This window comes from Haliaeetus albicilla, chromosome 6 (genome assembly GCF_947461875.1).
Source record: "Haliaeetus albicilla chromosome 6, bHalAlb1.1, whole genome shotgun sequence".
Lineage (NCBI taxonomy): Eukaryota > Metazoa > Chordata > Aves > Accipitriformes > Accipitridae > Haliaeetus > Haliaeetus albicilla.
Genome location: NC_091488.1, coordinates 44,207,628 through 44,234,156, shown reverse-complemented (window position 1 = coordinate 44,234,156; position 26,529 = coordinate 44,207,628). Strand labels below are relative to the sequence as shown.

The following is a 26,529-nucleotide window of genomic DNA, read 5'->3' as shown; positions in this document are numbered from 1 at the left end:
TTCAGGGCAGGCACCATCTTGGGGTGTTCCCCCTGGCCCTGAGATGGTGCCTTGGGGGGGGGTCTCTGGGGTCCGGCGGGGAAGGGGGTCTCCTCCAGCTTTGTGGTCTGCCCGTGAAGAAGGGCGGCCGTCTCGCAGACCCCACCGGTGGGGGAAGGCCCTGTGGGGGGACCGCTCCTGTGGTTGTGGATGGGGCAAAAAGCCCCCGAGGCCAGTCAGAGCCCCAGTGGAGGACTCGGGGGCTGAGTCGAGCAGGGTCTAGCTCCTCAAGCACCAACGCCGGAGGTGGGAGAGGAAGAAAACTCCCCCAGGTTACACCAGGAGGTGCCCGCTGTAGATGCACATGAGCGTTTACTTCAGCACAGCTTGTTTTCTCCCCACCTTTATTCCCCCAGGAGGAGGGAAGGGTCAGGGAACGTGGCTGGTATCGCTCCCTCGCATGCCGCTCCTGTGATGGCAAGGTTTGGGGGCTGCTCACTCCCTGCAAAACTTCCCAGCCCACATGCCCTTCCCGGAGGGTCCCATGCTGCCTTTGGGAAAGCCAAGGCCCGCAGAAAGCCCGTTCGACCCGCCGATGAGCGTGCCGTCCTTCTGCAGCGGGCACCGGGCTGTCCCGAGCTGCCAGGAGAGGGGAGAAGGGCTGACCGGCACCGGCAAGGTCTGGTGGGACGTGGTTGCAGAGTGACATGGACTGCCTTGATGTCGAAAACGCTGCCTTGATGTCGAAAACGCTGCCTTGCAGCGAAGGTGGTCCTGGGTCAGTAGAGCGGAACGCGCGTTCAAAGGGGAAGCCGATGGGAGATGGAACTCAAAGCAAAGCTACCCCTGCTTTTTTTGATCCGCATTACGGCAGGACGATGGTATCAGACCCTCCCTTAGCTACACCCCCATTGCCCGTTTTCCCTGGCTTCTGTGGTCTGTCCCCTCTGCTCCCCTTCCCTGGGAAGCTTCCTAAATATTTACCCCAGTGATCAATCATATGACCCCGCTGTGGCAATGTGATACGGCTTTAGCTGCTCTAATCAGCTTAGCTCGGGCCCCTGACCCCTGTCATCTTATTTTAGGAAAAAACTTTACACAGTGCCTGGTGAGGGCTGTTCAGTCCAGAGGATTTATATCCAAAGTGAAAAATAGCAACACAGACTTTTGCTTTTTTATTTCGTAGCCAGAATTCAGTTTAGCATTACAGCTTCTGATTTGTCATTCCTCTAAGAGGAGTTGAGCTTTGAGTAATACACAAAGCTTTTAGCTGCATGGTAAAACGTTTGACTCTTTTGAGTGTTAACAAAAAATATCCCAAATAGTAAATGTTGAGTGCTTTGGCTGAAGTACTTAAGAGGTGCTCAGTCATCCAAATGGACTTGGACACTGAATCACTCCTCTCCTTTCTCCTCCCAGCTTTAAATTATGTCCTTTCAAGCAAAATGGGCTCTAGAGAAAAGAATAGTGTTTGGTGCAGAGGACTGGAAACATTTACCTTGAACCTCAGGGGGTTTTATGAGGGACACACCAGAGGAGCGATGGCCTAAAGATAAACATATTCTTGGAGTGTTTTTTTTCTCCACAGAGAGACATCTCTGCTCTGAAGCACCAGCAAAAGCCAGAGATGAATGAGCAGCCAAGACCCCAGCTCACCAGCCGGTCAGCCAGTGATGCAGGTGGGAGAAAGTATGCGCTGATAGTTAAGTCTCTTTCCAAGGCTCTGTAAGGTGAGTGCTACAGATATTATAAGAAAATACAAACTACATCGTGTCTGGAGGAGCTTGTTTTATTATAGAGATGAGTACTAACAACCTTGTCTGCACTGCATAAGCTCTGACGGGAACAGACTGGCTTTGTGAGGGAGAGGCAGGTGAGGGCAAGTGAACTATACTGGGGCAAAAGAATAACTGGAGGTGTGTTGTTGTGCAAGAGGAGGGTCCAGCAGAAACCGAACACCTTCCAAAGCCTGAGAACTACTACAAGTGACAACTTCTGTCATCAGCCGTGCAGGTGAACATCCAGTGTGCTGCCAGGCCAGGAAACCTCTCCAGACCTGCCTGAGGGCTTTCCCAGCCCAGCCCAGCTGCTGCAGCAGCCTCTGCTCCCCAGCTTTTGAAGCACCACCCAGATGCAACAGGAAAATCCTCAAACTCCCCGTTTGCCACATCTCCAGCCCTTCCCCCTCTCTGTGAAGCGTGTCTTTGAGTGAGTTAATCATCCTGCTTTCTCAGGAGGTGAAAAGATCCTCCTTTTTAGCATCCCAGGGGAGACATGGCAACTGCCTAGGCGTAGTGGAAGACTTTGAACATCCTCAAGGTTTTGAACTTGTAGTGTCCTCTTGACACCCATGACTTGAATATGGTCTGAAACTGATTAACACAGCTGCTTCAGTCTCTGGAAGGGAATGTTCTTCCTGCTGTTAAATATTTACTCATCGTTGCACATGGACCAGGCATTACAGAGGCTAGGGCTGCATTTGCATTTTCTCCCCGTCATAAATTGAAAGAGAAAGGAGCATCCTCCAGTATGTCAGTGCTGCCACTTCCATCCTTCATGGTAGTCCAGTCATGCCCAGTTCAACCTAGCTATCCTGTTAACTTTGGAAGCATTCCTAAACCCTATGGCCATGAGATTTGTAGCTCATGCCATGGGGAGCCCACATTGCACACCCAACAAATACCTCAGTTCCAAAGTACATCCTCAGAAAACAGCATGAATTGCATTTCTGAAAATCACGTGTCTCTAGCACTTACAAACGCCTTTGCATGACATTGCTTTGGGAAAAGTAGCGCTCCCCCCTGCCCAGCCTTTTTACGGTAAAAGTAATTTCTATCTGAGGCAGCACCACAGTGAAGTGGTTACAATGGGAAAATCTGAAGCAACAGTATGGGCTTTTAGAAATACTGGGGTATCCCCACCTTCCCTCCAGCTCCTACCTTTTGTAAATGCTGGTGTGTGTGCCTTTGATGTGCCGATAGAGCCAACAGGTACCTGTCACCCCCTCCACCATCAGACTACCCCGTCCTGACTGTGGGAGGGCAGAGAGAGTTGCCTGCCAGCCTCAGGATCAGGTCTGGCCCTCAGGACACCAGCAGGTCAGCACCGCTGGACCTGTGGTGGGGAGGGAAGAGAGGCCGGGAGGTTTTTTGGCGTTGCTCAGGGCTGAGCAAACACAGCAGCTTTTGCCTGGGAATAGATGCAGTCCCTGGCCACGGCAGTGACGTCCCTGCCGCTTCTCCTGGCAGAGGGAATCTCCTGTTTCCTCTGGCTCAGGCAGGGACTCCTGGGGGGTTTTTTTGGTTTTGTTTTTTTTTTCCATCTCCTTGCCACCCAGCTGTTCGCTTACCGTTTCAGGCACCAACGACAGCAACCAAAAAAATAACACCACTGTGCTCAGTTAATCCATAGGAAAATCCCATGTCGGCACACAAAAGGTGGAGACAGTGCTCACTCATTTTTCCCCTGAGGGCTTTGGGCAATGGAAATTTTCTCAAGCTCCATTCATTAACGAAATAGATGAGCAGTTATGTAAGATCACGTGAGGGAAGTGGTTGGGCTTTGGTCAATGAAAGAGTTAGTCACACATCGTCGAGCTTGATGGGCCCGGGGGGAAATGTGGAGCCACCCTTTGCTTGTTCAAGGACTGAAGAGGGAGAATTTTAGCCATAAATCCGCATTACCCCCTGAGCTTGGGCACCACCTTTACAAACTAGGCATTGCGGGAGGCGTGTGGTGGTGCCAAGCAAAAAGCAGGGAGTTGAGATCTGTTGAGATCCTCCCCACCTTCCTCTTCCCAGAACACTCACCCCTCCTCTGAAGGACTTGAGCAACCACCAGATGATTCTGGGGGGCAAATTTGCTGTTGTGTGTGTGTCCCCAGCCAGCCTGCTCTGGAAGCACTCAGGGGCTAAGTAGAAGAACATAGTACGATTCGGTGGTCACAGGGCAGATAAAATCTTTCAGGATTTTCAGGGCTTTCAGGAACCACTAGAACATTACTAGGACATTCAGTTGGGGGAGGACTTTCAAGGATCCCTTCTGAAACTTGCCTGTTACCAAAGTTTGTTCCTGGTTTGGGCTGTTGTCTCTCCCACTTTGAATGAAAGATGATGCCAGCACACAGAATTTCCCTGGGACTGACTGTAGGAGAGGAGATGGGGCACTGATTGGGATCCACACTTTAGTACCCAGTTAGATGTGGTCTGGAATAGTATTCTCCCACTTCTCACTGGCTCTCGTCCTCTCCCCTGGTATCCCAGCCAGGAGTCCTCCAGTCCCCTGAGTCTGAGTTACCTTGGCCCTTGGCTCTTCTTAGCTTCTACTCTGGGGCTTGCGGATCTGAATTTTAAACAATGATGTCTTGCCGAAGACAATGGAACTAGCTTTGTTTCCTCTTGTTTGCTCTAACCCTTGGATGCTAAATAACCAGCTCCAATCTGCTTCTGTACTTTCACCTCGCAGCCGATCTCTTGAAGGTCATTTCAGACCGTTGGCCCAGCGGAGCAGCAAAGTTTGGCTGGCAGCCTCCACGGAACGTGAAGCAGCAGTCACCTGGCCCACGCTATCAGCAGGGCTTGCGTCCTGATGAGGGCGGAGGAAGCCTGGAAAGGAAATTCACGTGGAGCAGGTAGGGAGAACGTGGGTGTCAGGGTGTATCCGAAGCGTAGATTGATGCCTGAGGACTGGGAATAAGCGGGAATTGTGTAAACCGAAGTCCTTCCCGTGTTTGCTGGTTTGGCCCGCGTCCTGAGGTTGGGAAAGCCTGGAAACCCGCTGCGAGGAGGTGCTCGCCCTGCCAGCGATGCTGGGGGCATCCTAACCCACCCAGGAGGGGCTGCATTGCAGGGCACAGATTGAGCCCTCAGTAAAAGCCCAGCTGTCTCCCTGAGCAGATGGTTTCCAGGAGGAGCCACATTCCTGACCCTGAGGAGCTGAGAGGACCGCACATGGAATATACCTTAAAATAGACAGAGATATAGGAACAGAGTTCAGGTCCCAGGCAGCATGGACTTGCTGGCATCTCGGGCGTTCGTTCACAAAGGAAAGTGCTGCTAAAACTACAGCTGCTTCAGCCTCGGCTGCAAGTGTCACTGGTAACCCTAGGGTCATTTTCACTCAAGGAAAGGGTTCTGGTTGAGATTTTTTTTTTTTTTTTCCCCAGCCAAATTCCTTTCTGCTTTATTGCTTTCTGCTTCTCTTAAAAGCCAAGCTGAGTGGGAAATAGATTCCCTCTCTCCCAAAGCTTCGAGGTATTGTGGAAAAAGATGTATCTTGAATTAGGGGAAAAAGTTAAAATCTCTAACTTTTCAAAGAATTGATATTTTGCTAGGGAAATAAAAGCTCTTTTTGAAATATTTTATTTCAGTAACCTTAAAAAGTTTTTTTAGAACCATTTAAATATATTTAGCCTTCCGGTTTTTAACAACTAAGTATTGTAAATCTGTGAGGGGTTTTGGGGTGGTTTTTTTGTTTTGTTTTGTTTTCTTTAAAAAATGTCTAAATGTTATGATACTTAGAAAAGGGAACCCCTCAGCAATATTTCAAACTGACAAGTTCTTTGAAAGAAGATCTTCCCCAGATATGATTTGGTGGTGAGGAACTGGCATTAAAATTTGAGAAAAGTTTGGCAAAAGGTTTCCAGCAAATTCTCCCGAAATCTGTATCTTTGTGCTGTGAAGCCATTTGCAAACCAAGCAGTGACAGGTTGCAAGACAGAGCTTCTTGGTGGCAGCTGGAGAATTCAACAAGATCAATTTCTTTTGCCTTCCTTTCTTACTCTTGCTCAATAGTTTGGCTTTGCTCTTTGAAATAGTTGTTATATGCCCCCTCCCATCGAAATAATACACCACAGTGTCAGTAGTTTCTGTAAAATACTCGGAGGGTGCAGAGTCTGCAGAGTTCAAAGAGCTGTTGGGACAGTGCGCTGCAGGTAGGAAAACCCAAGCACCGGCTGGTCAGGGCACAACATCAGTGAGCAGAAGAAGGAGAATCAGTTTTTCCTTGCTGCCCACCTCGTGCCTAGCTCTCCGGCCAGCACAGCCTGACTGCCTTGCAGTGTCTGCTGGAATGTGTGGCACCAGGCGACGGTGTGAGTTAATTATTAAACAAAATGGAATCATTATTCCCTGTGCCACTGGTGTTCCTCTCATAAATCTACCGCAGGGTAGAAAAATGATCCTGTGCAATAAGAACAAAGAAACCTTTTCAGGATGAGCAGACTTTCCTCTGCCGGAGAGCTGCTCTCACTTCACCTCCCTGGAGCTAGAAGAGTGATGGACTTGGTCTCCATAAAGATGGGGTTTGGGAAAGACAGATGAAAGTGACACAGAGACTCACGGCACTGATTTCCATGAATAATCTCCCCAGCTGTTAGCCTGGGTCCAGAGCCATTTCCTTATCAGAGAATACATTTCTACTAGCAACATTTCAGAATCTGGAAGGAAATACTTCAAAGTTACCTTTGGCATTTCAAGGCCAGCACAATTTCCACCGAGCTTCCCTGGACCTCTAGATAAAATATTAACTCCTGGACAAGGTGCAGAGGTCCCAGCTGGCTGTCAAGCAGCAGCACAAACCAGGAGGCAGGCTCTGGGACAGAGGTGTTGAGATAGCATCCAGTACTTTAAAATCCATCTGTGACTAGTTTCACTTGACTGACATAGAAGAAAAACCTTGCAGGCGAGGCCCACAGATGTCAGCCACTCAGGAAGGGGTCCCCTTTGCCAAAATAGCTGGTCACCTTAGCTCTGGGAGGGGATAGCAGAGAACTGGTCTGGTTTCTCTGCTGCAAAGCCTCTCTGAAGCCCCTTCTCTCATTCAGAAGGGGAAGGTTCTCTCCTCTACGGCTGCTAAACCTGAAAGGGGTGGGAGGTCCGGGAAAAGCATGTGCTGTGGAAGGAGGGCAGCATGGGCTGAGACCCCTGCGGAGGTCCGGCGTGCCCCCAGGCTGCAGGAGGGCTCTGGCTGAGGGGTAGGCAGCTGAGATGCTGGTGGTGGTGGGGGGTCAGGTCAAGGGACTCAGGCGTTGCTTAGATGTTTGGCTCCCATCCATAATGTGGCACCCTGGTGCTGAGCGGAGCCAGGTGCCTGAGCCTCTGCCTTTCGTGGCCCTGTGGAGAGCACTGCAGGGCGGTTGGAAGGAAACAGATGGGCAAGGCTGGCTATTTCCCTGGGGATTTAATTCCTGAGGATCTGTGCTCCAAGCACTTTTGCAGGCAGCCTCTCTACGAGACACAGGCTCTATGCTCTCCCTGTCTTCGCTGGCTGGTGCCGAGCTGAGTTGGTCCTTTGCTGCTCTTCTCAAAGAGGGCAGACGTCTCGTGGAAGGAGTCCCTCCTCTTTGCCACATGCTGTAATAGCAGGGAAACAGAAACACAGAGATCCTGTGGCCCAGGCAAAGCCAAAAAGCAAGGTGACTGGCAAGGCTGGCGGTGGGACCCAGGACTCCTGCCTCCTGGGAGCCAGCCACTGGCTTATATGACTTCTCTGAATGTTGTTTAAAGGGACAACGCAGAGCACACGCTTGCTCCTGCTGGGCTCAGTCAGGTGTGTTTGTGGTGGCTTTTGCTTTTCTTCAAGAGCTTCCCTTGGCTCTTGCCCTGTTGCTTCACTGGCACTCTGTGAAAGGACCGCAGCGACCCTCGTCATCCCCTGGATGCAGGATTGTCTGGAGTAGACTGAGGGGTCAAGAAACGTGCACGCTCCAGGGCTGGCTACGGGCTAGCTAGCTGTGCTTGGAGGCCTGCTAAAGCCCAGCCACGGCTGAACGTGAGGTCCTGTCCCCCTCCTTGCGGGTATCGCACCCCTTACCAGTGCCGTGCCGTGGCCACCTTCCTCGCCGGTGACCCCACGGGCTGCCTGTGGCTGCTCAGCCTGCACTGGAGCCTCTTGGCTGGGATGTTGGGCATCATCCCCTGCGTGGTGCTGGGTATAGCCGCATGCCCGACGCAGCCCCTTCGATGAGGCACGTGCTTCGCTGACGGCTCACGCCGCCGGAGCCAGCCGGCCGTACGCCGCTATTGCTTTAGGGACGCGGACGCTGTGTGAGAGGTCTGGAGTAACCTGCAAAGAACGTTCAGCGGGCTGCTAAAGGAAAGGAAAGCTGGTGAGAAAAGGGGGTTGATACCTGGGACTCCAAGGCTGTGTTGGCCATTTTATCACCGACTCTCCTTCGCTCCGCTCCCCCATCCCCTTCTGCAGACAGCATCATGGGGAGATGGTACGAAGGGGCCCATATCTGCAAAGACTGGGGAAAGCCTGGACGTGAATAAAAGGCACGGCTGAAAGACTGACCTGCTTCAGGGTCACTGCACTGTTTTGTTCCTCATGGAAGCAAGCAAGGGCACATCTCCACAGGGAGCGGGGACAAAGCCCATCTCCCTGCCAGTGCGCTGAGTTGGCTGGATGCAAAATAGCTCCGGTTCAGGGGAGACATAGGTGTGTGAGACCCGTGGCTGAGTTGTTGTACCTTGCCTCTCGGAGTCGGTAGTCCGCACGCTTTCTGCTTCCAAATGTTTACTGCTGCCATGAGCTGTAAGGGAGCTTTCCTCTCTTTTTCCTCTCTGTCTCTCTCTGAGCAGCTCAGAGGCTGTGTGACCGGCTCTGGACAGGAGCTAACTGCAAAATATGTTAAATGAACGTTGTTCCTCTAGTTCCAAAATCGGCTGATGGTAAAAGCTGTGAGTACACATGGCAAAGTCCCCTCTGGTGCCTTCCCCATTGGGGTTTCTTGAGAGTTCAGCTGCATGAGGATACGGGGGCAAACTGGTGGCTCTCAGGTCATTCTGGACTGGTTCACAGTGACCTCTCCCCTCTCCTCCTGCCTCCCTGCTTGTCAGAGTCTCAGTCTAACCCTCGCAGAGGAACAGACACCCCTCTGTAACCGGACAGCCTCTCCAGGACCAGGACCTTGCAAGTCAGTGCTTTGTGGACTCTCAGCATCTCCACTACTTCATGGGCAATAGGTGTGCAAGCGGTTTCCCAGGAGAGCTCCGTGTAAAATATTCAGCGTCCCAGCAGCAGCAGGATGTCTCCAGTATGTGTCATATCACTTAGGCTCAGCTTAGCCATAAATCACTGTTTACAGATGGATTTTGTTTATGCAAAATGCAAGTGAATCTGGTTCACGGATAGAGTCAAGTTATAAAGAAAATGTACAAATATCATGCCGAATTAGGATTACTCTCAGCAGAAAGAAGTCCCTTCAGGTGCTGAGGCTGACTGGTCTGTGCCCTAAACCAGGACTAAAATGCTGAGAGAGGTCCTAGAGCTTCATCTTTCTTGCCTCTGGTGTTAAACGTGACTGAGGAGATACCAGGGCTCTGGATACTGGCTCTGGGCACCCAGCACCTTCTTTCTCCTAAAAGGGAATGGACAAGCCTTCTTCATTTGCCCCATGCAAACCTTAGCTTCCTTAGCCGTCATGATGGGAAGACACACGGAATTGTCATTTTGTCGTCCCTCCTTCCCAAGGAGCTTTTATTTATTGTTTCTGCTTTACACCTTGACTGGATGTTATTCCTGAATTCAGATGTTAAAGTGTTTTCCCATGCCTGCAAGCCTCCCTGTAAGCGTACAAGCTGCAGATCGCAAGATACATAGCACAGCAGGGAATCTGGCACGGCGCACCTCTTTCTTCCTCTGGTTGGAAAGAGCAGGGACAAATATTAGTTTGAGATGAAAGTGAATGTCTTCGCTTCGTTAGGAACAGGGCACCGATAGTGACTCTGCCTCACGCGCTTGGCCAGCCTTGTGCCATGCCCTGGGAGGCTGCCAGCCTTGCGTTCAGCTGATCCCTCGCTATCTGCGAGGGAAGGCAGAGCCAATGCCCACTCAACGGGACTTTGTCCTCCCGATGGCAGGCGGCTTACGAAACGTCAGCCTTTGCGTGCGCTGGCATGGCAGAAAGGCTCCGGCCCTCACAATAGCGGCGTTCTCTGCGGACTCAGCTGGGAAAGGCTAGCACAAAGTTAAACCTGAGCGCAGGCAGGCTTAGAGAGCTTTTTGGCAAGGTCTCATCAGTCCTTGGCAGGACCCGAGGCGACGACTGCGGGTTGCACGGGCTTGAGTGTAGGAATGATGGTGCGTGCATGCAACATATGTATGTCTATACTTGCATGCATTTTCTGTACGTGTAGCCTAAAAGCCACAGATTTTAAGAGCTGTTAATGATCATCCGCCACGTTTCATATATTCTGGGGGGGGACGACAGGGCAGCAGGGGAGGCCGGTCCCGTCTTACGGGGGGCCATGCTATCCAGACACCGTGCCTTGGGCTGTTGCCATCACAGCACTCTGTGTGTTGCTGCCACAGACTGTTTTTGCACGGAGCACATCTTTGCCAATGCAATTAAGCCTTTCCTGTCCAGAGATGCTTTTAAACTGTGAGAAAACCCTGTTCTGGCTTCTGCAGCCCTTTCAAAAGGAGAGTTTAGCTGTTGCGCCGATGCCTTTGTGTTCGGACCTGCTGCCGGCAGGATCAGGTGCATTTTCTGAGCGTGCGTTGGCCCTTACGGGTGTTTGTAAGTAAGAGTTAATGAGGCAGTGGGGCTCTAAAGAGCGTAGTTTTGTTCCTGCCAAGGTCTGAGCTGGGAGGCTTACCTCTGAGCTTACTTTGCACTAGCTGCTTGCAGCGGGAGCTCTGCCCGCGACCTGACTGAGGGAGCAGGACAGGGTGCTTGGGGAGCTCTCTCTGCCCAGTAGGAAGGTAATTCACCGGCGTGGCTGCGGTTTCCAAAGCAATCTGCCCTTTTATTGGAAATCAAACCAGCTGACACAGGCAAGGGGAAATGTTTGTTCAGTTTGAGATCAGAGGCTCTTGTTTTGAAAGCCCAGTTTTATCCTCAGTCCTAACTTCTCTCCATACAGCATTAATCACTGGTCTGGGAACAGAGGATTTGAACTGTCTCCAGAGCTATACAAGCAGATTTGGTGGCTCTCAGTAGTACTCTGTAAATAAGTCCCAGCAGGCAACTGTGTAAGTAAACAGCTTCTTTGCGAGCACCAGTGCCTTTCTCCGCAGGTTACGTAGTTCGGCGGAGGGTGCGAGGGAAAGGCTGTGCTTGCTTTTGCAGGGACAGCCTAAGCACCGCGCACAACAGGCACGGATGAGCTGCAACTACCCATCCGCAGTTTTCCCACCCGCTCCGCTGCAGCTCAGCAAGAGCAGGATTTGTACCAGGGAGCCAGGAAACCAGCTGTGTTGTAGAAACAGCTGTGCCATGACATCATCTTTGTCCCTTGGTGCGTATGTGTTTCAACATAGGCTTTAATTACACAAGCGTGAACTCACCTTACCTCCAGGGCCAGGTTTCTTACAAAGCAGTTTGTGCCTGCGAGAGGAAAGGCACAGTTTTGGGATGATTGAGGGAGGGACAAATTCTCTTTTAATGCTTCGTGGTAGACTTCTCGAGCAGGGCGTTCTGGTGCAACTGAGAGTAATGTATGCCCTGAGACCTTGCCAATATTTTTTGGAGTATCCCCCTCAGAAAATGACAATTTTTTGACCACTTGCATAGAATATTTCAGAAATTCTTTGTGCACACATTTGTGTGGTTGAAAATTCAGAGAAAAGGAATGCATTTGCCTTTAAAAGTGTTCATTTCCATTAAAAGGCTATTTTTCTCTTAAGTAATACCTGTTGTGTTTTTTTTCCAGCTGGACAATATTGCCTAGCCCTCGGGGGCCTGATGCTATCAGGCAAGACTCAAATTATTGAACCACCGAGGATATAAATAAATGCCGCTAAATAGCTTAGCTCAATGGCCTTTGCCCTTCCTGGGGGATGGAGCCGATCTTCCATCAATATGATTAGCGGAGGAGATTGTGTATTGATTAATTGTCCAGACTCATTTCTCATTAGCTGGCAGTAGCCTGTGATGTGTGACCTTTTCCACCGAAGTCAAAGCAGCACGTTTTACTCCCTGGTGGTTGGGTGCCCAAATCCTTCAAGCTCTTGAGGGTCCACACTAACAGATTTGATTGATAGCTGTCTCGATGAGGGTAAACAACCCCCCAGTCTCCTCCAGGACGCCCCTGGGGCAGAGCTGAAGCCGCCTGCCAGGTTGGGGGAAAATGCCCTGCTCCTCCCTTCTTTCTCTGGGGGAAAGCACCCCTAACGCGCAGACCTATGGAAAAAAAAGGACAAAATACAGCCCGGCGTGCAGGTGTGCATTGGGCTGGTGCGTTGCTGAATGGGCTGCTTAATCACCCGGTCTGGGCATTGTCCATAAATCAGTGTTTTCCTGCCGGGACTGGAGCGCAGTCAGCTGGGCGTTGCTGCTTTCCCAGGGAGGAACTCGCCGTCCCGCGGGCGAGGGAGCGCTGGTGCAGCTGGACGGAGCTCTGGCTTTTCCAGCACAACGTGTCCCCAGGCTTCCAGCCTCCAGAGCTGGCACCTCTCGCCGCCTATTGTGTGCGCGGCAGGGGTTTCGGCGCCAGCGTTAACCTGTTCTCCAGCTTCCCAACACCTGGGCATTTCTACCGCTCTTGGATGGATGTTGCTTTTTCCCAGCAGGGCCTGGCCCTGGGACAAGTGGGATAAGGAGGTGGCATTCACGAGCTCTATTCTTGTCGCTGCCACGCGGCGTGACCTTGAGCAAGGCTGATGGGAAGCGAGAGGAGACGGTCCCGTGATGCTGCCGCCGTCCTTTGCTGTGCCGTGGCAGTTTACCTCTTGGCCCAGCAAGCGGGAGCATCGTGTCACTCGCCCCGGACAACACAACCCTATATTGGGATGGAAACTAAACGGAAGAAAGCTGAGCGATGCTACCCAGCGGTGCTGTGCCGAATGGCGTGGTCCCCAAGCGAAAGAGGCAGGAGAGCTGTGGGAAGGACTGTCATTCAGGCGTTAGCAGAGGGGGCTGGAGGTAGGATATTGAAGAGGTGTCCATCGTTTCTGCCTCCACCTGAGTTAATTGGCTAGGACCAGGGATTCTAGGCAACACAGTCAGGTGGAGATACCTACGACAGAGGCACATCGCCCAAGTCCCGAAGTCCCGCACCCCTCCAGCAGCTCTTGCCCAGTGCCGAGAGGCAGGCAGCAGCGGTGTCTATCGCTGTCTTCTGTCAATAACAACAAGCGGGTTACTTTTAACCTCTGTCTGTCACCGTGATGTACGATGTGAGTCGTAGTAGCTGCCTACCTCCTGGGGAAATGAGTTTCACAACTCAAACTTGTAATTGGAATTGCTGTCTTGAGGGAAAGGCTGTTGTATGTTCTGGCCTTGTGCTGCTGCAGCCTGCCCTTGCTGCTTGAAGTCAGCAGGTTGCTTCGGAGCTGGGATCTGGGTAAGGCTGAATTAGGATTACATCTTCTGTGCTGATGAAATCTCACAGCCCTTTTTCGGGAGTTCAGGTTTTCAGTACAGAGAGGGATGCACTCAGGTCACCCCTGCTGTCCCCTCTGAGCAAAGATCAGAGCAGAGCTTATCATCAGGCATGTTAGCAAGTTCTTCCTTGCTACTGCCTCATTTCAAGTTCAGGAAAAAGCTTGTGGACTGGGAATGGGGAGGAAAAGCAACAAGGAGAAAGGGAAAACTAAACCCAGCAGAGAATGAAAAGAGGAGATGGGGATGGCTCGAGGTCAGACGCCAGGGAAGCGTGAGTCCAGGAGCCTGCGAAGGAGGAGAGGCTGCAGGAGGAGCTGCAAAGGACAAGGGGAAGGGACGAAATGAAGCTGGAGACCCCCAAGGAGCAAAGATATGTCTGTGTGAGTGGGGAACCTTTAAGACAAATCATCGCCCTGTTATGAAGGGGATCTGGAACTGAAAAGGAGCCTGACAGGAAGAAGGAATAATCCAGTGATTCCCTTCATGTTGAGACAAATGAAGGAGCTAGATTTCCACTGAAATGGAAGAAGGGTGACTGCAGATACTGCTCAAGGCACTTTACATACCTCAGTGAAACATGTCGTAGGAGAAGAAGGGCAAATCCATAGCCCAGACATTACAGATACCTTGGGAACTGCTGCCAGCAACACGCTGTCTCTTTCTTTGAAGGCATCCACGGAAAGAGGGCTCTCCTTGGCTGCTTGAGCGTCGCATGGAGGAACGCAGCCTGCTGAGAGCGAGGTGGCCGAGACAGGCGCTAGACTAAGGTGTGGGGAGGACTTGGGATTTTGTGTGGGCTTTTTAGTTGGGACTTGTGTGGTTTCCATGCTGGCTTTGATGTGTAGTTGAAGGAAGAGCATGGATATTAAGATAGAGCGATGACTAAAGGAACATATGAGAGCAGGAGTGTAATATTAACTTGAGCAGGAAACTGGTACTCCATCCAAGATTATAAAGCCATTATATATGGGAAACTGGGAGAAACGGTGGAAGTGCCTGAACACTAAGACAAGGAGCTCATGAGCAATATGTAGAACTGGGGTGTGAAACTATGTGTGCCAGGGCTTTCAGAGGTGGAATGGAGACCTGGCATGGCTGGACCACCAAGACTGAAAGATTTGCGCTGCTGAGAAGAGCAAAGAAAAGTGGGGTGTGTGGTAGTATTGCCTGTGCATGATATTGTTGAGTGTGAAGAAAGAAGCAGAGGTGATAAAACAGAATCTGTCTGGGTTCAAATCACCTTGAGGAAAGACAGCTGTAGTTCTGCTGCAGTTATCCAGGGTTGCATCAGGATATTGATGAAGGCCTCTTATGTTTTTAGAAAGATATGCAGTACCAGGGACTTTCATTACTACAGGTTTGAATTTCTTACGTGGAGAAAAATTGCTACTAGCATAGGCTGGGCCCAGGTATTCTCGAATACACTGGCTGACATATTTCTTCACTAAAGAGGCAGCAGACTAATCAGAGCCGCTGTTGTGTTTGACCTGGTCTTGGTAACTAGTGAGACATTGCAGAACAATGTGGCAGAAGATAACTTTTAACCTTGACTGTGCACAGGCTGATTCTGTTTAAATTAAATGGAAGAGTAAATATCATGGGGCCACAGCTAAGATTCTTCAGCCTCAAAACAGGAATGGTCAGAGAAGCTATAGGACTGAAGTGATAAAGCAATTTGAGTTAAAAGTCTCAAGTACTTGTATGTGGAAGGCATTCAGACTCAGCATGGCAAAAGCTAACTTGCTTTCCTGAACAAGAGAGTGGTGGGAGAGCATACAGAAAATGTGGCGCTCTGGTGAAAAAATTTCCTCAGTGAAAGGTGGGAGTGGTCAGCAAAGAAATCTACATTACAGAGGTCACAAAGTTTAGGGGAAAAGACACGTCAGTTGGCAGAAATCAAGGTGAGATAGACCTGGCAGAGTTGCTGAAAGAAGTTCTTTGGAAAGGTAAAAAGAAGGCGGCAAGAAATCAGACCTCTGCACTGTGTGGCTAAGATCAAGGTATGCCTCAGAAACCCAAAGTTTTGCCTCATTTTGCAGGAAAGACAACGTAGAAGACGGCGACTACAAGTTGATGGCTAAAAGTATCTGGAAATAGAAACAATCCCATTAGAGGTCAAGGCAAAACTCGCAAGGTTTGTTCAGATCAGAAGGGTCCTGGAGACGTATCAAGTAGTAAATCCAATAGCATCGATGTTCACTCAACCGGTTTGACTGAAGGTTGGATGGGGACCACATAGTTGCACAGTATCAACAGCTTTACCTAAATTTGATTAAGGAACAAAAAAGGGATGTGGTTACTTAACAGACCCAAGGGCTTAGAACAACTTTTTATCCTAGAACAAAGTAGGAATAATTAAAGATATTGATGTGCATAGACAATGGGACAAAATTCAACATGGCTGTATGAAAGGTATTTTTGATTCTTTTTATGCTTGCAGGGGGAGAATAGATCATTTTTTAAACACTGGTTAGGTGCTATATGAAATGTATCTGGGTTTCACAGAAGGTGGTTGGGAAGTTGTGAAAGCAGGGAAGTACAGGGATTCACACTTGAACTGAAAAGTGGGTAACGAATTGCTTAATGAAGAGACCCTGAAACATAAAGTAGTAGGCAATTGCTAATGAAATTCCTTAGGGACCGGTTTTGGCACCAGCTAATTTCATATCTTCACTGATGACCTTGGAGAAAAAATGTAAATGTTAGCTGAAGAGACAAAACAAGGAGGCATTGCCAGTACAGAGGAGGAGAAAAGTACCTTCCAGAAGAGCTGGAAAAAGAGAGAGAAAATAATTGTAACAAGTGCAAAGAAGGCACTAGAGTGGTCTAGGGGAAAAGAGAGGGGATGAGAGTAGGAGTCTAGATGGTCTTTGCTTTTTTTAGCCCAGCAAAAGGAATGTTAAGAGGGCATATGATTGCTGCCTATTAATACATCGGATGGGTAAATCCCAGTGAAAGAGAACTGCTATTTCAGCTAAAAGACTGAAGAGTACTGGCATGAGAACATATATGCATCACCTACTTAAAATAGAGGCTAGATAATAAGAGGTCATTTTAACCACAATAACATAGACGCTTCCTTCTAGCCACATGTAAACTGTTTTCAGATGCGTGCCATAAAAAACAGCTCTGGAGACAAACCCTATCTCTCTCCGTTGACCAATCTCAAGTAAGCTTAAGCTCTTCCCCCTGCTCTGTTGTGGGAAACATTAGCTAAGCCATGCTGTAGGTAACTTGTAACTCCTGCCGCACAAGGTCGGTCCCCCCAAAATGTCATAGACTCAAGGGCATGTGTTTTTGCCCAGCTTTTCACCAGCTACGAAGCACAGTCCCTGGTCTCATTGCTCCCGAGATCTGGATGCATGGGTGGCTCCTATTAGCATAAAGAAGAAACTTCTTTGCTGACCTCCCCAAAAGGCGCATATTGGGCACAGCCTTTACCGTTGTGCACTCTCTGATACAAACAGACGTGTCACCGCAGCTCCTCACGGGGCTCTGGACAGTAGCCCATGAGGTGAGAGAAATAAAGACGTATGGGTTAAGCAAGATGTCTTGCACCACAAAGCATCTTTTACCTTCCCTTTTCATTTTTCTCCTGAACTTACCCTATTTATATGTGGAGTCATCTGGCCCATCCCTACTCTAAAAAAACCAACAATCTGGGACTCAAACCCCAGAGGAGAGTCTGAGCTGTGTTCCTGGGCTGCCCGTGGAGGCCTCAGGACAGAGGCAGGTCTGTCTTCACACGTGTGCCCTCCACGGAGGGCACCGGGGCACGGGAGGAGGACCTGCCAAGGGCCAGGGGTGGCAGAGGTCCTGATGGACCAGGGACCTGGCCAAAGCACGCCACCCATAGCCGATATAGTCTTAAAACACACGCTGTTCCAACACGCCTATGAACAACTGAGGGAGGTAAAGGAAAGAAGGGAGCCCTTTGTCACCGCGCCGGGAACAAAGCCCCGTCTGTGTAGACCGAGAGTAATACTGACCCAACCAGCATCAGCTGCCGTTGTTTCTTCCGTCACGCTGACAATGCACAGTTGCAGGGTTTCTTTCCCTGGGAGGAGAATGGGATTTAGTGATACCGTAAGTCAGTCAAACAGCAGCCAAGCTACCAATTCACGTCCCGTTCAATGGATGCAGCGTTTGCTTTGTGTTGTTTTTCTCCCACTTCCTCTATTTTGCACTAAATCTGATTTCCTCTCTCTCTTTCTCTGCAGCTTGAGCACCACAAACACGCACACACTTTTGCTTGCTTCCATTTACCTCCTATTTTTGGAGGAAGCAGCTGTGCATTTATATTGCTAGGGAGATCAAATGTTTTTGCCAGCGCGGCCCTCAGAGATGCAAACAATTGTTAACCACTGAAATCAGCACCGGCGTGTCCACCCAAATGAGTGGGACAGCGCACCTTGCTCTTTCAGGCTGTCTTTGCCGGGGTCTTGGGTAGACACTGGACCAGCATCTTCCAGTAAGTTTCCTCTCGGGTTGGGACAGAGATCCAAGCCAGGAAACAATCTTTGTTCTGGTCAGGTAGGGAAGAATTGTGGGGATGTGATTTGTCCCCCAGGATTTCACCTGGCAGATCTAGTCCTGCTATTGCAAGGAGCTGGGAACTGGCAGTCCTGTGGCTTCCAGGCTTTTGTATTGAAGGGTTTCCGTCAGTTATAGGTGCTGGGAAGCATTTCTTGGCACAGAGAAGGGGCAGAGCTTGCATGCAATAAAGAGAAAGGCACCTCCTTATTGACCATAGGCAGGCCCCTATCCTGCAAATTAATACCTGAATTACTGAGTAATCTCTGATGATCACAGAGTGCCAGACATACAGAGGAAACATCAGAGCAGAAGGATGGAGCACGCACTTAAAAGCTCCACTGGAGCTGTGGGAAGCAGCAGAGGAAGGTCGAAGACTGTTTCGCTGCCTGCGCAAGGTGGGAGGAAATAAAAAGGCCTCTAGAAATAGTCCTAGTTCTTACACCGGCTGGCTCTGATGTGCTTGATAGGTTTGGTAGTTTTAGGGGAGGAGAAAGGAAAAGAGGAGCATAGCCAACTCCCTTAGAGGAGACCAGCCCATGGCTGGAACTGAAAACAAGAAGAACTGCTGGAGAGCCAGAACTAACCCCGACTACGCCAAGCAACACAGCGCATTCCCTCCAAAAGCACGGCTACGGCTGGGCAACTGGGACCCTGAAACTGTTTGTAGAGCTGGGAATTTGCAGCACCACAAGAAAAGAGAGTTAGGACCTGCAGAGCAAGGTGTGTGGGTCAGGGATGGCTGCACACAGACCTGCGGGCCCTAGGCAAGCCACGAAAATATGAACATGGCTGGATATAGCTGATATCTGATGCTGTCATATGGTAATGCATGAGACTGGCTACAGTTCAGTGGGTCTGTGATAGAGCAGCCTGCGCAGAAGAGATTCAGGCTGGTGGCTGCTGATGCCTATCATTACCAATACAATGGAGGAACGGACAAAATGGAAAATAATCCTGCTTATTTCGAAAAAGACCCAAAGAAGGGCCTACACTGGTTCAGAAACGTGCCATGGAGCTCATCTCCCAGATACCCCGCTATCACCATTTCAAGAACACTTCTATTGCAAAGCACCGCGGAGCAACTAGTAATCTGCGAGAATAGTGTCGCGTGTGTAAATGTAGACATGGATGACGGAGATATATGTATGTCTGTATACAAGTGTATGTTTGTATATGTGTGAATATATATATACGCTCACAGGCAACATACATATAGTATACTTATTATATATATTATATATGTTACAACAGAGCACTTAATGAAGAGCGGGTTTCTGCCTGCTGACATCACCGTCAAAAGAAATCTGAAGAGAAAGACTCTGCTGCCTGGGACAGGGGGGATTTGAAGCAGTACAAAGAGACAAGGAAGATGAAAAAACAAACACCACCCACCCCAGGATCTGAGTTTAGGGAGCAGGAAAGTGCTACAGCAGAAAGAGATCCCTGAGCCCCGCAGGGGCTACGAAATACCCATCCGAGGAAAACGTCTGCTCCTGGCGGCAATTGCTCATGTCCTGGAGGAACCCTGCAAGTCTGAACAACGGCAGCGGGTGCTGCAGCAGCTCTCGGGCATTGGTCTCTGGGCGGGTTGTTCTGGCTGCTTATAGTGATGCCCTAAACTAACAAACTCTGCTGTTGTTCTCCCACTTTCCTCTGAAAAAGGAAGATGCGGGACAGGGCATAGTACCTGCCAGATAGAGCCCTGACGGTCCAGGCAGGCTGCAGCACGAGTTGTGCTGCACAGAAAAAGACAGATTTCTTGCAAAGAGCCCGAAGCCCCAAGAAACCCCAGGACTACTGATAGCCCCAGAGAGCTCAGGGTCCCGGAGCAGGTAGCCCACTGCCCTCCTCTGCCCAGCCCCTGCAGGCTCCTTCCCCTGGGGTAGGTTGAAGCAGATGCTGCCTGGCCAAAATTAACGTGCTCCTCGTTGGCTAATCTGTGAGGAGCCATTCCAGGGAATCCTGAAAAAGCCCGTCGTACGCACGGGGCGGAGGGCAGAACAGCACCTTGCTTGCGTTAACGGTACCATCACGCGTTCCTCTAGGCGAGGGCGTGCTTTTGTCACTGTTATCGCCGGGGTGTGATCGCTTACTGGAAAGCTTGCTTATCCTGGGGCACAGAATCTAAAGGGAAGCGGTTGGATTGCATCCCTGGCTTCGGCACACTTAACTGAGCTCCCCAAATATTGCTTTAGCAGCGAGTTGGACACAGAGCAGAACAAGGAGGATGTCTCTCTCGCACGGCGCAGTTTCACGTAGTTCGGCGTAAAGGAAGAACAGCAGCAAAAGCATCCTTGAGATCCAGCCAAAATCCGCTCCGGAGGGCCCTTCGGGTGCCAATTCTGCTGGGAGGTCAGGCTGGCGTGCGCAAGGTCAGATTCCTGTCAGAGGCGGCTCCGTTGGCTGCGAGGCGATTCCCACCATTAAGCCTGAAATGGTGGTGGGCAGCCAGAGCACCTCCACCACCACGGACACAGCATCCTTGTGGAAACTGTAAAGCTGGGAGCATCCTCGAGCATGAAGGTGGTTTTCCTCAGCGGGGAGGGTGGACGGGGGCATTTTCCTGCTGAGGAGAGTCGGGGGGGGGTCTGGAGCGAGACACAGGCGGTCCCTGATGGCAGCTCTGCCCTCCTGCCCCAGCTCCAAGCCTGCGAGCTGGCCCTGTGATTTAAGGTTGGCTTGACCAGCAGGGAACGATGAAAGAGCGTGTTCGATCTTTCTGGTGGCAACAGCATCTCCTTTAAGAAGGAAAAGGGGGAGTGAGCCTGGGTTGTTTGTTGAAGAGACCAGGAGAGTGGAGGAAGGATCTGGTCTGAGGTTCCTCACCTTCATGCAACTCAGCGTGAGTCAGAGCCATAAATGTGCAGGGCAGGAAAGAGGCTAAGTGAAGAAGAGTGGAAAAGGTAAAACCACAAATAGCCCCGTACAAAGGCCGGGAAGGGAATATTCTGCTTAGCTGCCTTGGACAGAGGTTTATGATTTTTTTTCCTATGCAGTTCAGCGGTGTTATCCACTGTGAAAAATCATTGGCCGTGGAGATATCTGATAAGAACTGAGCTGGCATCAGTTGGGAGAACAAAATGTCAAGAATGCATCGGGCTGCACCCCCACTTTTACCAGCAGGCAGGACATGGGGCTGGGAACAGCGTGTTGCTTGCCCTTATCTCTAATTGCCCTGCCTGCCTAGCTTCTTTACTGCTTCCTAATGAGGGCAAATATGATGCTTTGAGATTTGATCTTCTCCTAAGAACCCCTGCTCCTCCTACGTCTCACCCCCTGTCCCGTGTTCCCTAACGCATAGCCTCAGCTGGTGATGGGAAGTTTAGGGAGCTGGGAATGATTTGAGTACAGAGGAATACCTCTGATTTGGCTAGTTCTGCATTCCTAGGCCAAGGGTGACATCGTTTTCCCCACAGAGCAGCAAAAAGTTGCCATTTATAGCAAAAATCTGTCTGCTCCCAAGTGCTTTACAATGAAGGAAAGCCAAAAAAAAAATCCCCTTTCTCACTTTTTTTTGGTGACAGCCAACACCACAACCATCCAGGGTGCACTGGTGACATCCCACCGCCTGTCAGGGATGGGCACCAGAAAGAGGAACAGCTTCAAGGGGAACCAGTGGGCCAAGGTGGGACGCACTGTGCACTCCCGTACGGGGCTGCTGCGCATCTCAAGGGATTTTCTTCTCCTGCCCGTGCCACGTCGCCTTCCGTCAAACCTACCCCTCCGACGGCGCGACTCCCACCTCAACTCCGCGAAACTGGAGGGTTGTGTCCTCACTGTACTCGGCGAGCGCAGAAACTCATCCCACGGACGCGTGAAGAGCTGTTTGTCCAACAGTAACACAACACATGGCGTCGGAGGATGCTTTTTGCTCCTCAGCAAGGTGGGACAGGCCTTGTTAGGGCTGGATCATGGATGTTAGCCCCAAATTCAGAGAGGGACTGACTTCCCTTTTCCTGCTCAAGGCTTGATAGGAGTGAAACTGTGAAAGAAAAGGCTGTGGTCATGTATTTAAACAACTACACCTTGCCTGAGTGTTCATGTGTTAATATTCCACTGATGCGAGTGAAGACAGGGCAATCCTTAAGGATAATACGAACAGAAAAGTCCTCTTATAGCATGGTGGTTACACACCACACGGGTGTGTTTTGGGGAGGTGGCTTCATGTGTGTTGGCTGAGGATCCAGCAACCGCGTTGCACGCAGCAGCGTGAGCAGAGGGCTTCACGCGAGGGGATAACTCAAGGATGAGGCACAGAGAGGAGGAAGAGATGCTTAGTGCTTCTTCCAAATTTGGTAGTAATTTGGGGATTTCACATGACCTCATTGATAAAATGAAACCAGCTACATCCTGAGGGCGTGAAAAGGGACCCTGCTGACACCAGTGCAAGTTCCTTGACGCCAGTAATGACACATGGGGGGTTTAAAGATGTTGATGGGTTCAGACAGCTGATTACAAAACCACACTGAAAGCCAGCATGGAAGAAGCAGGCTCAGACAAACTGTAGCTATATCTGACTGCTTCCAGAGGGGGTAGTGAGGATCCTGCCTTGACTGCTCTGTCTGAGACCAAAATAGATCTTCCCCAGCAGATCCTGAGTGTGCTCATCCCAGTATTAAGTTTTCTTTCCTATCATACCTTCATATTTCCAGGTGATGACACTGTTTCCACCAGCTTGTGCTGGATGCCGGCGGTGCAGCTGACCCCTGGTCTACAGCAACGGGAAGATTTTGCTCGAAGCCTGCGAGTGGTATCTGTTGCTTTGGGAGCAGTTCATTCAAGATGGTCATGTTTCACCAAGGAGGAGAAAGACGGTCACTCAGAAGTATTCTTGTCTCCAAGGAAAAACTCTTCATTTCTATTTTAATCTCTCTGGGGATGAATCGCCTCCTAAAAAACCTGGGAGAGCAGAGAAGTAAGAGTGTGTAGGTGAGCACATGTGAGAAAGAGGAGGCTGGGGACAACCATGTTTCAGACTGGCTGTCACACTGATTTGCTTTTAGAAAGTATTTTTCAAAGGAAAAAAAAAGAAGGAACAGGAAAAAAGTGCCTGGATGATTAGCTGTAGTTACAGTTGAAAACAACAGGGGAAAATAGCCAAACTGGGGAAAAGAAAAAATCCAACTGCCTGCTAAGCCTCTTCCTCCTCTCCTCTGCCCGTGGGCCCAGCTTTAGGTGCTGGGGCAGCACCGAGGTGCGGGGAGACTCTTCCCAGCCATTTCAGGTTGTTGCTTGACGATGTGGTAAACCTGACTGAAGGGCTCCTGACATCAGATCAAACACAGCCCAGCTGTGCCATGCACAGGGCAGATGAGTATAAACTTGTCGGTTCAAAATCTTTTGTGAACTTTTGAGACAATAATTCTTGCACAGCCAGGCTTCATGCCTGTGCTGCTCTGGTTTTTTTTTTTTCTGGCTCAGGTGCTGCCCATCCTCCCACACGTGGGATGAAGCCATCACGAGCACCATGCGATGCTCTGGCTCATTCGACAGAAATGCAGCCCTGTTACCAAGCCTCAGCAGACCAGATTTATAGGGATGGGTAATGCAGGCGGGCACCAGTTGGATATAAGCTATCAGATCCTCACCACTTAATACAGATCGTCAAATACACGCATGGATAGACGGGTAGGTCTTGTACGAATGAAGGGTTTCAGGAGGTTAGATGAAAGCCACATTCACCAAGCAGCATCATGACTTAGCTGGGTCGGTTCGTCTGGGCAAGGGTCCACAACCAGAAACTCCTTTGGCTGGTGCAGTTGCTGAGACGTTGCGTGGAGCTGCATCCTCCATAATGGTGCTTCTGTCGCCTTCTGGGCCATCTCCCCATCGGGCCCAGATCTGTTTAGTTGTGAAACCTGAGACTAATATCCTATGTCCGGCAGGTATGAAGACCAAGGTAAATAACCCTCAATAGAAACCACACTTGTTAGGGAGAGAATGCGTGTTAGATTTCATAATTCACCTTGGGACTCATTCACCGAAGGCTGCTCTCAGCCCGTTAGCGCCGATGTCTATTTTTAACCCTGATTCCAGTCAGCTGTGGGTCCCAGTCCATGCACGTGATGTGCTGTCGAGAATCCTTTTTTTTTTTTTCTTCCCTTTACCATTTAAAAAAAACTACTGTGAATTTTTTCTGCTGGCCGTTCAACCTCCTCTCTGCAGCAGCGCAGGGAGGAGCTGAGCTGCTCTGCCCACGGAGAGGTTTCCCATTCCTCACAGCTGATGGTTTTTAAACCATCCCTCACTTTCTGGCTTGTTTCTACACATTGGGGATCCAGTTTGGCAAGCAGACTGGACGTGGGGGTGCCGGCTGGGCAAGCCTCTGCGGGGGGTGACACCAACTTTCCCAGGCATGGGGACCAGAGTCCCGTGCTCCTTAAGCAGCACAGCTTTTTCCAGTAGGAAAAAGTAGGAAAGTTCTGTTGGCATTTCACTGGAGAAGCTTTTCGGTATCTCGCTCCCCATCAGATCTCCCCTCTGGGCTGTTTGAACTGGCTGTTTGCCTGACAGCAGCAGCACAAACCTCCTGGAGGCAGAGGGAATTTTTTTTTTTTGTGTACTGTGCAGGAAATTTGGGGCCTTTTAAAGTGAAAGGAAGCATAGAAATACAAGATCCCATTGCTGCTGTTACCAGTGCTGGGCAAACTGGCCGTATTTGCTTTCCAGCCTTCTGAAAAGTCAGAGGGCTCAGAAGTTCACGCAAGTGAAGATGTTACCACGTTCGGGAAGCCAGATGAAAGAAGCAGGGAGACAAATGATCTCGTGGGAGGAAAGACGAATGTAATGAGAGGAATTTCTATCCCTCCCTACGGAAAGTAAAACTTTCCATAGATACAGACCCTCTGCCTTACTCTTCGTCACCAAAGTCCAGGGGTCCAGAGTCTCTTGGGACGGTATGTGGAGTAAGGGGAAGAGAGAAGGAGGAGGGCTGGAGGAGAGGAAGAGGGAGAAGAAGGAGGAGAGGGAGGAGAAGGAGAGGAGGAACACAGCAACCTCTGAAGCAAGTGCCGGTGGGGTCTGAGCAAGCCTGCAGCAGAGAGCTATGGGAGAGCACGGAAGGGGCCCCCAGCATCGGTGGTGTTTGGGAGGATGAAGGATGAAGCTGTGAGTGGGAGCTCTCAAGGTCCCTGGGAGGTGTGTTCAAAGCCAGGCTCCCGGGGAGCCTATCCAAAAGGCTTTACTGAATATGTTTGTTTATACATTTCCACCTAATTGGGGTTAATCTGCTTTGTGTTTTGGCTAATCGGCTGGTTCAGAGGCCTAATAGGTTGGAGGGGGGTGTTTTGCCCTCTTCATGTTTGCAGGCCGTCAGGTCTGGCAGAAAAGTGCTTTATCCCTTGAGGAACGGTGCTGGGGAGCAGGTCCCCAGGAGGGACTGGTGCCTTTCATCTCGCTAATTGGTGGGTCTCATGAAAACAAAGGATTACTGGGGGGAAAAAAAAAAGAAAACAACACCTCAGCAAGAGCCTGGCATTAAGTGAGGTGACTGCTCTGTAGCGGTCTGCTGAGGCTCCCAAATCCTGGTGGGCACCATTCCCAGCTGGCCCCATGCCCTGCCCTCACCCTTCTGCCTCGGGCCCCCACCTTGAGCAAAGGAGATGCGTGGGTCAGGCATACACCTCTTCTGTCCCTCTGTCCTGTCAACTTTGTCCCCTGGGAGCCCTTCTGCACCCGTCTGCTCAGGGACTGTTGCTATTTCAGGTCCCTCTTCTGGCCGGGAGGAGGGTGACTCATGGACATCTCATGCAAAGTCTTCCCTGTCGCTTTAGGTTAAAGGAGACTCTGTCACCACCAGAAGCACACCCTGCCCTCTGAGGGTGGAAAAAAGAGTCAGGAGGATGAGCTCAGCCATGTGGCAAGAGCCCATTGCACTAAGGGGAAGCTGCTGTAAATGCTGTCTCTACCGCATATTGCTTCGCTTATAAATATTGCCCAACATCTAGGGCCAATATAAAACACCTTGTGTTGCCTTCACCGTGGCCCTGGCCCCGGTTAGCTGCTCCCTTCCCCAAGCATCAGAGCCCTGTTTGCCCTCAGTCCCTTATCAATTCAGATTTCAGCTCAACAAAGGCCATCAGCAACCTGACCATGCTTTGAAAGTAGCTGCGCCTTGAGCAGACAGCTGGACCTTCAGAGATCCCTCCTCACCTACACCTTTTATTTTAACAAGAGGCCCACTGCTAAGGCTGTTTAAAGCTGAAATGCCAGGGGGAAGAAGAACAGGTTCCTTTTTTTTTTTTTTTTTTTGCCTGCATCATACAAGCAACACTGATTTTGCAACTTCATTGCAGCGGGACTCTGAGGAAGTCTCAGGCACTAATCAAAAAGTTCAAGTGTCACACCCGGGGTGGAACAAGTATCATTTCTGCATCACTACTCCATCATCATCGGATTCAGTAAAATTCATCCCACCTCCGCCTTCCTCCCTTAGTGCAACTCATCTCCCCTTCCCAGCTAGGATCACCGCAAGACTAGTTGCATCAATTCAGCTGTCAGCATGGGCAGACTCCAACAATTGGAAGACTTTATTTTTTTTTTTTAATGATCTCCAACTGGGGGTTCCACATTAGAGTGTCCAAGACAAGTTAAAACAGTTGCCAACCTCAGTCTCTCATTTGTTCTCTCCCTAGTGCTCTCTTCACTATTTGAGCTTATATTGTTCAGTACATGAGAGAAGTAAC

At 50.2% G+C, this 26,529-nt stretch overlaps 1 long non-coding RNA gene across 1 annotated transcript; it reads left to right on the top strand.

Moving 5' to 3' along the window:
- The first annotated feature begins 1,063 nt into the window (after positions 1-1,063).
- LOC138685732 (uncharacterized) lies at positions 1,064-25,744 on the top strand. Its single transcript, XR_011325144.1, has 3 exons — positions 1,064-1,709; positions 4,444-4,609; positions 22,498-25,744. It is a non-coding gene; the product is annotated as an uncharacterized lncRNA (long non-coding RNA).
- Positions 25,745-26,529: the final 785 nt, after the last annotated feature.